This window comes from Saccostrea echinata, unplaced genomic scaffold (genome assembly GCF_033153115.1).
Source record: "Saccostrea echinata isolate AGI-Se365-2 ecotype Australia unplaced genomic scaffold, CSIRO_AGI_Sech_v1 ptg000012l, whole genome shotgun sequence".
NCBI lineage: Eukaryota > Metazoa > Mollusca > Bivalvia > Ostreida > Ostreidae > Saccostrea > Saccostrea echinata.
The window spans coordinates 16,556,264-16,565,811 of NW_026889761.1; the positions used below are offsets into that span (position 1 = coordinate 16,556,264).

The window sequence follows — 9,548 nt, forward strand, 5'->3', positions numbered from 1 at the left end:
TTAGCGCGAATGACAATTTGCAAAATTTTGAAACGTAAAAATTAATCAACAGCTTTTTGACCCAAATTCGCAAAAATAAATCGACGTAAAAATTTCCAGATTTACGGTACTCTTCAAATAATATACCAGATGATGGCATTGATAACTATTTATCTTCAATTGAGCTAGAAAATACAGTGAGCGAAAGCGATGCTAATTTCCGTGAACAATTTCCCTCTCTGGAAGAATGCACTGATGCAGTGTTTAACCTGAAAGCTAACAAATCTCCTGGTCTAGATGGCCTTACAAATGAATTTTACCAAGTTTTTTGGAAAGATATAAAACATTTAATTTTACGAAGCATTGAAAAGTATTTTCGAAAATGAACGAATGAGTTTTTCACAGAGAGTTGCAGTTATGTCCCTTTTATACAAGAAAGGCGATGAAAAAACATTTAAACAATTATCGTCCAATCAGCTTGACTAAAACTGATTACAAAATAATTGCCTTTATATTTTCAAAAAGACTGCAAAAAGTTATTGGAAATATAATCAATGAAAATCAATCAGCATATATTAAAGGGAGATATATTGGTGAAAATGCCAGAATTATTTTAGATAATTTAGAATACTGTGAAGAAACTAATAATGATGGAATATTGCTATTTTTAGACTTTGAAAAGGCTTTTGACTCGATAGAATGAAATTTTTTATTCAAAACTTTAGAGAAATACAACCTAAAAACAATTTTTTTTTTTTAAAATGGATGAAAATTCTTTATAAAAATTCAGTTTTTCGATTAAAAAAACAATGGGTGGGTATCTAAAACATGCATTATGTCTAGGGGAATTCGTCAGGGGTGTCCGATCTCGGCGATATTATTTCTATTTGTCGCTGATATTCTAGCTCTTTAAATCAAGAATAACGACCAAATTTCTGGGATTAAACTTTCTGATAGCAGTAGAGAATATAAACATGTCCCTCATGCTGATGACCTTACATTGTTTCTTAAAAATGTGGAATCAATGAAAGAATGTCTTAAAACAATACACGAGTTTTCAAATTATGCTGGATCGAAGTTGAATATAGATAAAACTGAATGCATATTGACACTTGACAGGGGCATTGAGGCATATCAGAGACAAAATAGAAGGTATAAAAGTTAATACTTCATCACTTAAATGTTTGGGCATATACATAGGTATAAATAAAGAGGAATGCTATAGAAAAAATTGGATTGATAAATGCGAAAATATGCAAAAACTCTTTGAATCATGGAAAAAAAAGAAAACTTACAATTTTTGGTAAGACTGAAATCATAAACAGTTTAGGTATGAGTAAATTTATCTATGCTGCGTCTATCTTACCTATTCCGCGAGAAAACGAACTAAAAAAAATGAGTAAATTCATTTTCAACTTCCTTTGGGATTCAAGAGAGAGAATTAAGCATACAACATTATATTCAGTTTCGTCAAGATTTTCTATTCTACAAAACATTTTGTATTTATACATTTTTCATGCAATAAAGGAAATAAAATTGTTCAGAAAGTATGTTTTCTGGTTACGTTCAAAATAAAAACTGATAACAATGTCTTTCCATTGAATGTTAACTTTAAACACAGTTGAAGCTATATCCCATATATATTTAACATTTCTACATTCAAAGATAAGATGTTGCATGTCTTCTACAACAGAACAAGGAGAACACTTGTCTGTGGTATCCTTTTTCCACTTTACCATTTATTTTTTTCCAACAAAAATTTGATAGTTCGTGTTCCTGGCCTCGAGAGGACTGGACGGTAGCCAATCCACCTAAAATTAAAAAATAAGAAATAAGTTTTAAAAATAACACCAAAAGGTCTTGACCTACAAGACATGGTTATAAATAAAACACATTTCATTGGCTCCCTTCTTGTGAATATATAACTTGCTATGAATACTAATAGCAGGAGCAGGACTAAAGCACCAAAGGGCAATAACTGTAATTTACTCCAAATCAAAAAAAGAAATATAATGAAAGATCACTCTTACTGTCTGTATTTATAGTCTTTTTCAAAATGTTGAGTAACAGTGATCCAGTTTGGTGGTGTCTAAAATAAAATAAATAAGAGATGAATAAACATATCACCTTTTACATTCAAAAAGGGAAAAAATTATCCTGGAATGAAGAAATATGGTAAATGAAAGGTGTTAAATGAGATGTAAATGCTATAAAAAATTACCTTTTATAAATAGGTTTCCTTCTTGTATGTCAATATTAATCTCCCTCTCTGTTAACTCAAACTCACTGCCATTCTTCCTTTCTTTATCATCCCAGTACACAACCTAAAATATCATTTGAACAATTATAATCCCATTCTTATCAGCTCTTTTGTTTATTAAACAAGTACACAATATAAAATATCATTCATAAAACTATATTCCTGTTCTTATTAGCCATAAATAAGTGATGAAATATTTGAAATTAATTTGTATGGCTGATACAATTATAAATTTTATAACTGAAATACATGTATATATAAACATAAATTTCAATTGAACATTTAGGCAATACACCTTACACCAAAAACATTAATATAAACAATTAACATTTAAAAACATGCACGAGACATAAATATACTACCATTAATAATTAGTGATGAATGCATCATGATGAAGAACAAAAAAGATGACTGATGTCTACTCAAATTGATGAATAAAATGATGAAATTATAAATTTACTGAAGATGATTTTTTCTTAACATATATGATTGCGCCCATGACAAAAGGGCCTTATGGCAATTTTGCTAAAACAGAGAAATAACGTCATAAAGATATGACGTTGCAGACGGTGAGCGTCGACGCAGATTTTTTTTATCCACGTGTTTTACGTTTTGACACGTCTAGCTCACTTTTGTCGTTGTTCTCAACATTGAAATAATTATTTATTTTCATTTGTATCTTTAATTCAGTTCTTGATCTTCTAGTCCACTGATATTAATTAAAATATTTAGAATTTTATTCGAGACCCGTTTCTTTACTACATGTTATTGTAGCTTTATACGTCTCTGATCTGGGCTTTGCATTTCCTATACATGTATATAGAAGCTTCAGACAAGGTGATTTTCTGGATAATTGAATATGGATGAACGAATGCGATTTTGATATATAGACAAATTGAAGTTATTTGTTAGACACGGGTATATTATCAAAATAATGCACAGGAAATCGTTTTCCTGTATAAGATCCGCCCCACCATTCTCAACACATCGATCATGTAAACATTGAAGCATTGGTACATCGTGCATAAATTTTTGTTGTAAAATGCTTTAATTGCCAAAAATTTGAAACTGATCACACTTCTTCCAACAGAAAAGAAAAGTATTCTTGTAAGTTTTCACAAATCTAGCAAAAGTACGAACGAATGACAGACGTGATATTATTTTTAAGAACTATAAATAAAAACAAGAGAGGTAACTCTGACAAGCGAAATACTAGAGAGGTACCAGAGAGGGACTTTCTTTTTTTTTTTTAACACCATTCAAAATCAACATACTCATACAAATTTGCTCCAGTAGTATAAAAAAATATTTTTAAAAATCTTACTTATCATCAGTTAAAAAACGTTTTAATTGTAAGTATTATATTTATATTTTCTTTAAAAGTATTTTTGAAAGCTTATGGAACTAGCTGCTGTCAAAGTGAAAGAGAAAAAAAATATAGAATAAGAAATAGATGCTACATTGAACCAGGCTTTCATTTATTTTTTAAATCTGTTACATGTGCATCTATTTATTTTAACATGAAATTATTTAAAATAACTTGAATTTTAATTTTTTTTTCAGTAATAATGATCATAAATTAAATAAAATAAAATGAAATTAAAAAAAATTGTTTCGTCTTATTTTTGTTGTTGCCACTTCCGATGTAAGTACTTGAAAACAAACAAAAACTACCGAATGAAATAAAATTGTTCTAATTGTTCTAGCTTAAAAAAAAAGTTAACATGTATGTATACCTGATGTGTGTGTGTGTGAGAGAGAGAGGTGTTACATTAAATCCAGTTTATTAATACAATGTGAAATGTGAAACTTTAATGAAAAGGCGAATTTTCAAAAACACAATAATATCGTATTATGAAAAAAAATCTCTATCTCTATCTCTTTTTTTTTTCTTTTGCTGTCTATTTATTTTCAGTAACTCGAAAATATAACATTTTGGTACTCGTGTTGTGCATGAAAAAGTTCAAAGGTTTTAGCTTTATCTGCAGTTTTTAGTCACTTAAAAGTCAAATATATGTAATCCTTGTCATTCATAGAATCTCGGCATTGTATGTCATAACAGTTCTATTATCAATCTAAAACTCTTTTTCTTTTGAAATAATAATCTCAGTTATCGGTTTAGTATGATATTGCTTAACTTGCCGTTGAATTATGTAAACGGGCTGATTTTGTTATTTGGATTTATTGAAATAAATCTTGTTAAGATCAAATTGTATTTAAACATGCATTGTATTTAAACATGGATTGTACAAATTAAATTAAATGCTAAAAATATACTGCACAAAAGACTAAGAATATGTTTGCAATTTTTTATTTTTGTGGCAGTGCAGGAGACCGGGAAGAGGGCCAGGGTCATTTTATATTACCGGGACCTAACTACTTTACAGTGTATCTGTAAAGCTTTACAAGGATAAGCATATCCAAGTCTGTGGCATGGGGCCAGAATGGAATTTTTATATTGTAAAACTTCATATACAATAACATTTGAAAACAATAACATTAGAATTTCATACGATAAAGAAGCCGCGAGAAATGGGGGGAGGGGGATTCTACACACACCATCACATAACAATATTTACATGTACCTAAATGTGTGCTACATCTTAAAAATTTGTCATTTAAAAACTCAGCCAGTCAAGGAATATTATGAACCAGTCGCATTTAACTGACTGGATATATAAAACTTTCAATTAATTTTACACCCCCCCCCCCCGCCGAAAAAATTCTATTAATAAATCTGCATGTCATTGATTCATGCATAACGACAACATATATATAATTATTATGATTTATTTCTTAGAAAAATCTATTTGATATTAATTTTAAAAAATGACATATTGATTTCATTCAAAATTCGGATAAAATTTGTTGAAATGACAATAAAATACCCGATATCTATTAATACCCAGTGTATACATGTTCTTGTAAAACCATTTAATTTTACAAAATCAAACAAAATCGTTATTCTAGGACGCAATTTTTCTCATGATTAACTAGATTTGATAGCAGTTAAGTTTCCAGTTCCAGGCATGTGGAGCTCATGATCGCTGTTTGTTTTGAAAATGACCCTGCTCATATACATGTACGTAAGGAGAGAGTTCAAGGTGCAAAAATAAATTGAGGAATTATTTCAATATTATTTCAAACCTAACCAAATGACGTATTTGGAGGTTATGGGGTTGGTGGTGAGAAGGCATCCCCCCTGCAAATCTAAAATGTAGGAAGATTTTAAAAATACGACAACCCTCGTATGCTATTAAACTCATGTTAACTACAAGTATTGCTTGTTTCTGTCATTTAACTTTTAACACCCCCCCCCCCCCCACACACACACAATCCAACCACTGGTCATCCTGGATCTGTTCCTTTCATTTCAAATGCATGTGAATTATAATTCATCCATTTGTTTATAATTTATCAACCTGCTTATTTAAAATTAATTATTCAAAAATTTTCCTTGCTGTGACTGAAAAAATGTGTATACGTATCATTTCAATTTAAAAAAAAGAAGTTTTGTTACCACATGCGGGCAGAAGTCCTTCTGATTTTTTGTTTGAATTTTTTTTATCGAATATTGCTTAACATGCAGTGTATCAACTTAATGTCCTTAAATTGTTGTATAGCGTATACGGTAACTCACTACATTTCACAAATTTTCTGTCTAATTATATTTAGAAAACAAAAACAACCCAAAAAAAAAAAAAAAAACCAACAAATTTTCACTACCCAGCAGCATCTATTTTATTGTTGTTCCCGAGAATTTTTTTTGAAATATATTTTAACTTCACATTTTGAAAGAGATATCGTTTATACTGGATTCAACCTCCCCCCCCCCCCCAAAAAAAAAAAAATGACATCTTGTCCTATCGAAAGCTATGCTTAAAGTGAGATGATTTTCGAATGAATTCTACAGGTTTTTCAAACGATTATTATACGAGATAAATACTTTGGTTTTGAGAGAATAAATTGATACTGAACAGAAGCCGCTTGCTTCTCGGGTTTTCCTGACATTCCAGCATAGTGAAATGTAAAACAAACAAACGAACAAACACTCATAATTCTATACACCACTGCATGATGGATAATAGTTAATACAACTATTTATTATCATATTATACAATTATTAAAAGAGACAATGACTCAAAAATGTTTCTGGAAATGCTCAATAACATACATTTATTACCGTAGTAACATTACAATGCAACCTGAAAGTCATGTTCACTCTGAAAACTTTTGACGTTGGTGCGAAAGTAACATGACGTCATTGTTTACCTGTTAAAGTATCATTGATATAAATGAAGAAAAAACCTACTTAGAGTTGACGTAGGGCCATAAAAATTCAGATTTGGCAACTTCTAACCTTGCTCTATTAATATCCATGAAAACTTAAAATGTGTAAAAATTGCCATAAGGGCCCTTTTCCCATGGGCGCAATCATATAGCTTTTATGATTTCTGTCCAGAGGGGCATATTATTGATAAATGATGAATCAGACTGCAAACAAGAAGTGTGTTACATTAAATAACACATTGGTCTGGATATGTTTTAAATTATTATTATACCTCATTATTAAATGTATAACATGTGACTGTTTTACCCAATCCAGTGATAGGCTAATATACTTTGTATCTCACACAATATCCACCAAAAACTCAAAATTCGCAAGGTATGTACAACATGCCACCATTTTGCATTTTTCTGTTTAATACATCGCTTTGACTTTTTGCACATAATTTGAAGAAAATGAAATCTTGTCACCTTTAACAACTTCCAATAACTCCCGTTATATCCATTTTCACACTCCAAATAAATTATTCTAGATATAACCTTTTCTATCCTTGAAACTTTTTAAGTTACTTCCATGATTCTTAAGTATGTTATTAATTATAATACCAAAAACTATACTTTAATAAATGATGTCATATGCCACTATTGTCAGGTAACAGATTTTTTCTTAAATTCTGTATTTACTTTGAAATTACACTTTTCATTCTTAAGTCACCTAAATCACTCTATATTTCTATCTGTTTTTAAGGGTAACAAAATTGTGAATTTCATGGTCCCTGTCCCCCAGGAGCCTGGGACCAAAACCATCTTAATTAATGCAATTTTTTAAAAAAAAAAATCGTCTTCTTTACGTTTGAACAATAAGCAATCAAACTTTTGGCACGATTGTAATAATTACTGAGCCCTTTATAAAAATTCATGGCCCCAGGGTCAGGGATTTTGTAGTAAGAGTGGAGCTGTAGGTACTCATAATATAATGAAAATGCATTATTTCTTTGAAAATCTTCTTCTCTGCCCTGAGTTGTATTTTACTCTTTCTTCTATGGATCCTTTACATTGTTGTATTGTTATCAGGTGACCATTCAGGCCCTTGGACCTCTTGTAAATTTATTTAGAGGATGTTTTACAAAATTTGTTATGATATTAAGTGCCATGCACAATTAATGCATTCTGTGAAACAGTGTAAAAATTTCATATTCAATTACTTTGTAAACTCCATTTTCAAAACTCCTTATTTGGCCCTGCCAATCTTAGTTTTCGCCACTCTCTATAGTCCAGGTATGCACAATTGCTTTACCTACTAAGTCATCGGGATGAAATCTGGTTTCTTGCGCATTTCTTCTCAATTATATTAATTTCAAAAGATTATCCAGTAATTTATTATGATCAAAACCCTTTCTTTTTGAAGAAAACTGCATCAATTCCTTCTGTTTTTTTTTTTCAATTTTAAAAACTTTTTGGTAAATGTTGATTTGCTTCTTTGATGTCTCTACTTTCTCCTTTTTTTTGTCTTCAGCTTCTCTTTTTCTTCTCTAATCTTCTCCTCACTCTCCCAAAGCCCAACTTTCCTCATGTCCTCTATTGCTCTATCTAACTCACTTGATTTTTTCTCCTTCTTCCTTCTAGCTTCTTTTTCTTCTAAAATTTTTGTTTGTTTTCTAAAAAGTTCTTCGTTTTTCTCTCTGTCTTTTAGCATAAAAGTTCTATTTTCTGAACGAGCCTGATCTATTATCGCTTGTTGTTCACTTATATCCTTTTTCAACCACTCTTCTGTTCTGTTATTACAATATAAAATGCTACTTTCGATGGTATTTAATGATGACGTGGAGGCTGCTTTTAATTTAAAATCTAACTGTCATATGAGTCTTTCAATGCAAATGTTATTCGTATCACGATTTACACTCTTTTAATTCATTCCCACTGATGTTAAAATATTTCCCTCCACTTAAAAATTCACTAAATAGCTTACTAGCCTTCCTTTTTAAAACATTACAAAGACGCTTTATAAAAACACATGTAAGATTATCATCCAGTGAAGTTTTCAATAAAAATTCAAAACCTCGTCGTAAAAATATGGACCATAAAAAAGTGAGACTTCATTGTTCAAAGCTAAAATTGGATTTTCAATAAACAAATCTAAAACATATAAAAGTCTCTGAAATACAGAGCCCATATCTAAAATGTTTCCAACTTCTGTTGCTTTTAAAAAATAAGGTCCTGTGATAATTTGCATAAAATGCCAAGTGATCTTAAAAGACTTAAAATGTTTTGTTTTGCGAACATAATAAAATAAAATTCTGATTAAAAGTGTAAGAAGTTTTCAAAGAATAAAAATACTGTAATACAAGTGTGGGCATAAAAAAAGTACCTGCAGCATTATAAAACATAACATTGAAACGATTGCCTCTAAACTTTACAAAGGGAATGTCTGAAACACTATGATTTTTCATATAAACTTGTATATCATTGGGATCACCTGTCCCATCTTTGAAAAATAATTTTGAAACAGATTTTAAAAGACATAAAGTAAAAGGCTCTTTCAATGAATGGGTATACCCAGGAAATCTTAAAGACAACTCTTGTTGAATATCAAAATTTTCTTCTATACATACATCTGAAAACTGCAGGAGGGGGTGAATAGAACATTTAAAAGAATGAACATTATGATCTATATCTTTACTTGAAATATCATTTACTTTTTGTTCGGTAGCACTTCTGTCGGTCATAAAACAAGAGATATTGTTTAAAATAGTATCACTGTCACCCTCTTTCTGTGATATATCTATTAAAATATCTTTTGTAACATCTACATATGTCTCCCCCTTTCCATCACAGACCTCTCTTAAACCTGCAGACAAAACTTTGTCACCAGTATTAAACTGAACTCCATAATAATGCTTCCCTTTTTTCGTTGTTGCGGATATTTGCACTGTTCTTAAGTTCTTCATTTAAATGAAATGGTTAAAATACCAGCCGTACTCTTTGATGGTAGATTTTCTACATTAATATTAAAAACATCTAA

General features: G+C 30.2%; 1 pseudogene; it reads right to left on the reverse strand.

Moving 5' to 3' along the window:
* Window positions 1–2,007: 2,007 nt before the first annotated feature.
* Window positions 2,008–8,699, reverse strand: LOC133186031 (golgin subfamily A member 6-like protein 26; annotated as a pseudogene).
* Window positions 8,700–9,548: the final 849 nt, after the last annotated feature.